Consider the following 7,863-nt stretch of genomic DNA (forward strand, 5'->3'; position numbering starts at 1 on the left):
ATGGTGATAGCAGAGGTCCTATGGAGAAATGATTCTGATGTCTAACATTGCTACTCCTCCATTTTTTTTTTTCTAATACCCCTACATCATGAAATGCCACCTGCCTGTCAAAAAATCTTTAGTCATTTGTCCCAGGCTGCAGTAATGTTTATGATGCTTTCATAATGTTACAAGACTCACCAACATGATTTCCTGTTGATCTCTACCCTCCTTCATGACTGTTGCCTTGAAGGCATATTTTGCTATCATAACACTTTCATCTCAGCACCTAAAATACTTGTCCTTGTTTATTTGTAGCAGTTACCATACTGTCGTGTACATCTTTTGGGGCCATTTTGATCAAAATTGCTTGCTAGAACATAAAATAGGCCAAAGGGGGGACACCACATGTGACAGACTGCTTTCCAGTGGAGAGGCGCAGTGGAGCGCTCATTGGAGAAGCGTGTTTGGCTGTGCGTGTGCTCATGACCTGAGATGGCATAGTACTTTCTGCCACGCTCGCCCTCCTTTGTTGAGCGTTCCTGTCAGCACTCATTGTGGGGAAAACGTAATAGTATACTGTATTTTGAGGTCAATATTGGACATTTTTAGATATAACATTAAATGCCCAGTGGTATTAGTATATGTGTATATGGTAAATTTAATCATTCAGCCATGTTTCAACAAAGTTGATTAAACAGTAATTACTGATATTACTATCTTCAAAATGACTAATATGCTGTAGGGTAATCTGCTAGGTGAAAGGCTTAAAAATCACAAAATATGCAGAGACGTGGAATAGAAAAGAGTGAGTAGAATATGCATTGAACCAAAAAGAATAATTTGAAAATTACAAAATTCTTACAGTAGGTATACAATTAGAGTGGTATTTTATTTTTAAGATTTTGAGAGAGCACAAGCAGGGGGAGTGGCAGGCAGAGGGAGAGGAAGAAACAGGCTCGCCACTGAGCAGGGAACCTGAGGTGGGGCTCCATCCCGGGACCCTGGGATCGTGACCTGAGCAGAAGGCAGATGCTTAACTGCATCACCCAGGCCCATATATATATATATATATTATTTTTTTTTTTTTAAGATTTTTTATTTATTTATTCGACAGAGATAGAGACAGCCAGCGAGAGAGGGAACACAAGCAGGGGGAGTGGGAGAGGAAGAAGCAGGCTCATAGCAGAGGAGCCTGATGTGGGGCTCAATCCCACAACGCCGGGATCACGCCCTGAGCCAAAGGCAGACGCTTCACCGCTGTGCCACCCAGGCGCCCCCCATATATATTTTTTTAAGATTTTATTTATTCACTATAGAGAGAGATGGAGATGGAGCATGAGCAGGGGGAGGAGCAGAGGGAGAGGGACAAGCAGACTCCACGCTGAGCACAGAGCCATATGCTGGGCTCAATCCCAGGACCCTAAGATCATGACCTGAGCCGAAACCAAGAGTTGGACACCTAACTGACCGAGCCACCCAGGCACCCCTAGAGTGGTATGTTTTAATGTAAGTGTGTTTATCCTAGGATGCATAAAATTCATGACCACCATATAGCAGAAGCAGCTAAGAGGGAATTCTTTGATTCTGTCCTTATTAGTTACAAAGCGCTTTTCAGTAGAAATGTTTTGAAGCATGGCCTGTTTCATACTCATTATCTCTCCCAGTCCTGCACTAAGTTGACCTCAGAAAGGAGGGCAAGGAACTGAGTGGTTTTCCATTAAGTTTTTTCAGTTCACTACTCCAATTTTAAGTTAATTAACTGGTTTTATGTCACCACATTTCTACTTTAAATTTACAAAAGAACAGCTTTGCTTGGAATCCATATTCTAGGTAGTTTTCATAGGAGTGCATTACATTATTACATGGACATGGAACAGATTCTGGGAACACTGAACCTGAGATTGTCTTTCTTACACTTAGCTGCTAGGATCTGCACACTGCTGGGCACAGATGAGGTTTGCTTTCTGGTGGGAGTCTGGGCAGGGAAAACCAGAGCAAGGCTTTCTCTGCTGGGAGGAAAGACTGGAGAGCTGCAGATCTTGGGGAGACTTTTACTTTGAAATTCATGGGCTTCTCAATGGAAGTTTGATATGGGCCCCACCAAAATATGTCAGCTCTCCCTGGCCTCCAGTAGGCTGAGAGCAGCTAAGTGGCCTGAATGTTTCCTGCTGCCAGAGAAGGAGAGAATTCAGGAAGACCATGTACAAAGTAGCTTCCTGCAAACATCCTCCAAGGAATTCACAGGCTGCCTGCTTCACATTCCATCCTTGGCATTTCTGTTGTTTCGTATTAATTGTAGCATTGTTCTTAGTGTCAAACAACTGGAAACAAAGTGAACACAGCTGGTAGGAAAATGGCTGCACAAATTATGGCACATCCACACTAAGGGAGACTGCGCAGCCACTTCATAGAAAGGAAGAACTAGGTGGGTGTCCATGAATGCTGACGTCCACTCTCCTAGGCTGCTCCCAGCCAGTCACTGGGCAAGGTGGGGGTGCTTGAGCCTGTCCATTCCTGCCTGATACGGGATTCCTCTAACAGGAAATATTTCCTTAGGGACACCCAATCAGTTGGGCTGAGGTCTTCTCAGGACTGAACTGCAATCTGGGGTCCATCCTTCGCTCCTTTCAGAGGTGTTAGTCCCAAGTCTTGGTCAAAAGGCCCTCTCTGCCAACTCTTGCTTCTTCCCCTTTATTCTTCACAGGCATTTCCCGCAGTAATTCTCTTGTGTTTAATTCAACTTGCATCCGTTTCTTGGAAGATCTGAACTGATACAATCTGCCATGATGCAATAAGGGGGAAAAAATCACTTCTATGGTATTTCTGCCAAAAATGCATGATCTGAATCTCTTCATGAGGAAACACCAGACAAACCCAACTGAGGTACCTTGTAAACACAACTGGCCTACAGTCCCAAAAACTGTCAAGATTATGATAAAAAAAAAGACTGAGAACCCATTCCACATTGAAGAGATAATTAAATGCATGTGTGATCATATATTGAATTTGTTACAAAGGATATTATTAAGATAAGTGGAAGACTTGAACTGGTTCTTTGTATTAAATGGTGGTAACCATCTTGATGACACAAGAGGAAATGCTCACTGGAGAATTCAGGGATAATGAATGGATCATCATGTCTGAAGCTGGGTTCAGAAAATAAAGGTCTTTGCACTATTCCTGCAACTTGCCTATAAATTTGAAATTCTCATCTTTCAAGAAGTAGATGTGGAATATGGAGAATGGACTCAGAGAAGCCAAGAAGGAAAGTCTGGAGACAAACTGGAAGGCTGTTGCAGATGTCTAGCTAACAATGAGTGGGCCAGCAGGTTTGGTAAGCAGAGAGATTCAAGGTAGATGTAAGTGATAGAATTAACCAGACTCGTTAATGAATTGGATATGGGGGATAAGAAAAAGTGTTATTAAAGATAATTTTTTGTTTCTAGCTTTAGCAACTAAGTGGAGGCTAGCCACTCAGTGTAGCAAGGAAGATGGAGGGGGTAATAGGTTTGGGAAGAAATTCAAGAGCTCTCTTTCAGATATGTTATACTTGAGAAGCCTGGTATTAGTAAGGAGTTGGTTATATGGATCTAGAACTTAGAGTAGAAGTCTGGGATAGAGATGTAAATTTAGGAGGTAATAGCATATAGAGCCATTGAGATGGATGGGATCACCTTCCAGGAAAAAGTAGACGTTAAAAGAAGTCACTGAATTAAACCTGATGATCTCCACCATTTGTGGGTCAGTTAGAAGAGATGCAGCTTAAGGAGACCAACTATGATGGAACAAATTTAAATAATTACTCATCTGTCTCAGACTTTTAAAATGGAATGTAGGTAGGATTCTGCTTGCTGATCCGAGACAGAGGCATGCCACAGTGCTGGATTTGTGAGCACCTGCCTCAGAAAATAGTTCTCTATTGTACTTTTCCCTCAGGCTGCAATGGGCTGACCATTCCTGCTTGCAGCATCCGCCCTCCATTGTGAGAGTGGCTGAAAACAAGACGGGCTCTAACTGGGGTTTTAAATTTGCACTTGCAATAGGCTCACTCCTCATAAGATCTTTGGGAATTACTTTCTCTCCTGGGGCTCATTAGAAGCTTCCTAGGGTTAACAAACAGGTAACTAGTTGCCTTATTACATATGTAATAGGGGGAAGACTACTCTCATTTTCAATTCACCATCACTGTTACCATCAAAGGGAATTGTAAATGAGAGTTTTCTTAAATACGATTATCTTAAGGCTATTTAAGTATTCTTTCAGAAAACATTCTTTAAACATGTTTAACTCTGGTCTGTGTCTGAAAGATATAAAACATGTAGATTGATTTTATATATTTTATATGCTTGCTATTACACAAATTTGATTTAAAAAAATAGCCAACATTCTTTAGATAAAGATAGGTGGTAGTTCTTTGGGGGTACCCCAGTAACAGGTGAGTAGGAAAGCAAAAACAAAACTAAGTAGGCAGGAAAACAATTCTTTCGGAGTGAAAAAAGGGGGGCAGTGATCTTGACATTTCAGTGAAGGGATTTCTAGGAAGATGTCACAAATATTCATAGGGACAAGAAATCTGTTCCAGTGTCCTGTACGATGTGTATTTTGTATAATCCCTACTCAAGATTGTCTCGAGAGGTCTTGAGAAAGCTGATGTTGACTTAAAGTATTTTATTTAATCTGTCAGTTTAACAGTAAGACTTCTGTCTCAGCTCTGCCATTCACTAGGGAGAAGCTTCACCAAATGGAGTTTGGCTCTGACTTTTCCCCAGGTTCCTGTTTTCTGTCCTCATATTTATAAACAATCTAGCTAGAGTTCTTGGCTTCTAACCCTCCCAGATGTTAATAGTGAAATCAGTAGTAGTAGTAGTAGTGTGTTGAGTTACTTGAGTGGTATTTGCCCCTGCACAGAGCAAAAGGAGGGGCCAGCTGAACAGTCTCTCTTCAGTATCACCGTCAATGCACAGTTGCTTTTCTCCTTTTCCCCAGAGTTGATTAAGGACCCTGAAGAGGGCTCAGCAGAAGCATATACATGGAAATAACATGTTTCATGGAGTCTTAGAGATCCCTACTAATGTGCACTATTTTCTTTCTTCACCCTCACTCTCAGGCATTTGTCTTGTTCTCTGTCTTGTTCATCCCTGCCTTGCTGGCACCTGGAATAGTGCCCAGCCCCTAGTAGATGCATTATAAATATTTGTTGACTTACTGAATAGTAAAATTAGCATAACCTTGTAGAGATGGGATATGGCTTGCTTACGTTCTGGATTTAATAAATATTCCAAAAATGTTGGCTTTAAATCATTTGTCAATTTTTCACTTTGTATATGTTCTATAAAAATCAGGGAATATAATTTAATACAATTATGCTATAACAAAGGATCTTTGTTTTTCTGGACTACGGCAAACACGTTCCCTTTACTCAATTTCTCCCAGTGGTAGCGTCTTACAGAGCTATAGGACAGTATCACCACCAGGGTAGTCCTATCGATGCAGTCGAGATAGACTAGTTCTATCACAAGGGCCCCTCATTTTGCCCTTATATAGCAACACCTACTCTCTTGTCCCCACCCCGTACCTAGCCGTGGCAAACTTTGTCATTTTATAGTGCTAATATAAATGGCATTATATAGTATGTAATCTCTTGGAACTGGCTTTTTTCACTCGGCATAATTCTCTAGCGATTCATCCAGATTGCCAATAATTGGAAAACAGTTCCGTCTTACTGGTAATTAAGGAAATGTAAATGAAGAAGATGATGATGATACTATTTTGTTAAACCACCAAAGCTTAAAAAACACAAAAAAGAAAACAGCCAATGTATGCAACGTTGGAGGAAAATGGACGCTTTCATAAAAACAATACCAGCTAATATTGATTGCCTGTTATATACTTTGCCAGGTTCTAAGCATTTTACCTATGTCAATTTATCTAACCGCAACAACTCTGTGAGGTAAGTGCTACTATTAGCTCCATTTTATAGATGAGCAAAGCAAGCATTGAGAGGTTAATTTGCCCGAAGTCATAGAATGAGTAAGTGGCAGGGCTGACTCAATTATTTCCTAGTTTGTTTCTTAATAACAAATATGCATTATTTGTAATTTCAAAAATTCATTTGTCTACAATTAAAATGACTCTCCCCTAAGGTAGCAACCAAATATTCTGGCACATAATTATTTCAATACTCCATCTCCTGTGTCCTACAGCGCCATTCCAACCGATCCAAATTGGTGTTATCACTACTGAAAACTATACGTAAGTTATTTCTACACTATATAATTTTAAAAATATTTTCCTTCTGATTGTTTCCAACGCCTTGAAATCATGACTATCAATATCTAATAAAATTTATAAAGCAAAATGTATGAACATCTCAGTGTATTTCCTAAGTTCCATGATATCCGAGGCATCCTACAGTAAAACCAAGTTTATAAGGCTTATTTTTTAAAAAGAGGTAATTTATTTTAGATCTATAGATTCAGATTTTTTTAAATGAGAAAATAAGTCAAATGTCCTGAAGGGATCATTCTTACAAAACTGTTTTAAAACTGAAGCATTCTTTGTGCAAGAACCAGAATCCATGTTAACAAATGGGTTCTAAACAATCAAAAGTATTACAATTATCTAAATGATATCTAAGGATGGTATATGGCACATAGATTATGTTTATGATTTAAATATCTGCCTATATTTGAAATAAAATAGCTATAAAATTTAGTATATTCCCTCTGGTAATAAAAATTAGTGAAAGGCAAGCAATGTCTGTTTTTCCTTGAGCCTTTGTCATAATAGTTCATTTGCTTCATTCTAAAAGCATTTTTATTTTCTTCCCAGTTTTAAAACTTTTTGAAATGTATATTAATCAGGCGAGGAAGAAAATTATATGAATGGCTTAACATTACTCAGTTAAAAATAAATTCTTTATTTTCCTAAACTTAAAAAATACTGTTTCATGATTACTAGGGCTTGTTGTCTTTAAGTTGTGATTAAAATTATGGCAAAACATTTTGTTTCCAGGTAAAAGTGTTACAGATGTGAGCTGACTACTACTGTCATCATTATCCATATAACTGGGCAGGTATATTGATAATGTAGCCAATATGAACACATCAAAAAAACAAGTCACTGGAATGTTTGTGACTCAGAGCACATTTGAACAATTCCTATTTAACACGTTGGGCGATCGGAGTCATGTACTTGCTACTATCACTCAAAAATAATGACAATAAATGTATCCCAGTATTTTGACCTTAGTGCCATTATAAATTAATGTTGAATATTTGTTCATCTTGGATTTTCTTTTTTGTGCTTCTTGGGATTTTTATTATTCCACAGAATTATCACATAATTTTATAAAAAGATTTCTTTGTAGCAAATTCTTCATAGAGAAAATATAGAGAACTCAAAATAATTCTCAACAGATTTCAGATATGGATTATATGTTCTAATTTTATCTAGTGGGAAATAAAGTACTAACTAAATTTGCCCTTCACCCACAGAACATATGAATTGACTAAATGAGATGCTAATTATATGAATAAGGTAGAGATCGAAAGTCTGAGAATTAAATCCTATTTAAGTATTATATTGACAAGTATCTATTTAATTCATATATTTCAGGCCTTTTCAAGATAAGGAAATTTACTTCTCGACTTCATTAAATTCACATTCAGATTTATAAATTTTTCACATTATTATATTGCAAATCCCAAATTATCTTGGATTCTTAATAAGAAAATACTGTTATGGCCAAAATAAATAATTTAAGTGATATTTACTTTTACGTAGTGAATAGATTCATTTTTGCAGTAGGGATCTGTGCTGTAAATCCTGTAAATTAAATCCTGTTTGCCCATTGAATTCTAGTCTGTATCTGGAATTATT

The sequence above is a fragment of the Ursus americanus genome, chromosome 9 (genome assembly GCF_024610735.1).
Source record: "Ursus americanus isolate L20-20 chromosome 9, mUrsAme1.1.p, whole genome shotgun sequence".
NCBI classification, from domain to species: domain Eukaryota; kingdom Metazoa; phylum Chordata; class Mammalia; order Carnivora; family Ursidae; genus Ursus; species Ursus americanus.